We start from the raw sequence: 1,045 nt of genomic DNA, 5'->3' as shown, positions 1-1,045 counted from the left end.
TAGTGGGGTCTTCACTCTTCCTTCTTGCAGCCCCTGGTTTCACTTTGGTCTGAACACTGGCCTCAAAAAGTCGATTTCTGCTCTAATTTCTGAATGAAATTGTGTAAAATTGATTTTTAAAAATTTTGTAAATGTGTGCCTTTGTATGCACATGTGTGTATGTATATGAATGTGTGTGTGCATGCATGTGTGTGTGTTTTCACACGTGTACTTGTGGAGGGGAGAGGTTGACTTTAGATGTCCTTCCCCTTCCTTCTCCATCTTAGTGTTTGACTCAGGGTCTCTCAGTAAGCCTAGACTCTACCAGTTTAGCTGGATCAGCTGGCCTTTCAAACCCCAGATGCCCTCCTGTTTCTGCCTTTCCAAGTCGGGGATACAGGGGGTGGCTGTTTCTTAAACAGCAGGAGCAAAAGAACTTACTGGGATATAAAGAAGAGCCGAGCAGCAGAAAGAAAGGGGATGCTTCACTGGACTAGGTTTCCTATCATCCTACATCTGACTTCAGCAGGCAGATCTCTGTGAGTTCAAGGCCAGCCTATTCAAGACGAGGCTATTTAGAGACCCTGTCTCAAAACAAAACAAAAAAGCAGCATACCCTTTGGGAAGAAGGGAGACAGAAAAATGGTTCAGCCAGTAAAGTGCTTGCCTGAGTGTGATTCGAGCACCCACGTAGAAAGAACCAGGCTTGGCGGGACACACCTCTATCCCCGACTTGGAAAGGCAGAAACAGGAGGCTGTGTCTGAAGGAAGATGCAGTGTTAAAACGGCAGTCTGGACACCGAGGAAGAGTCTGGGTGTGCACAACCATGTGTCCCCCGAGGAGCACAAGGAAGGCACCATTGTCCAGACACATAGCCTTGCTTCTAATGCAGCTAATTGTAACTTTAAGTGTGAGCTTCTAAGAAAACTCCCCCACCCCCCACCTCACTCCCATTTCAGGAAAGAGAACCCAGACCATCTCATACACAAGGAGTTATCTAAGCAAACACAGCTAGTTCTTGGTAGGTTTTTATTTGACTTTGTGTGTGTGTGTGTGTGTGTGTGT

This window comes from Microtus ochrogaster, chromosome 5 (assembly GCF_000317375.1).
Source record: "Microtus ochrogaster isolate Prairie Vole_2 chromosome 5, MicOch1.0, whole genome shotgun sequence".
Lineage (NCBI taxonomy): Eukaryota > Metazoa > Chordata > Mammalia > Rodentia > Cricetidae > Microtus > Microtus ochrogaster.
This window is presented reverse-complemented; position numbering follows the sequence as displayed.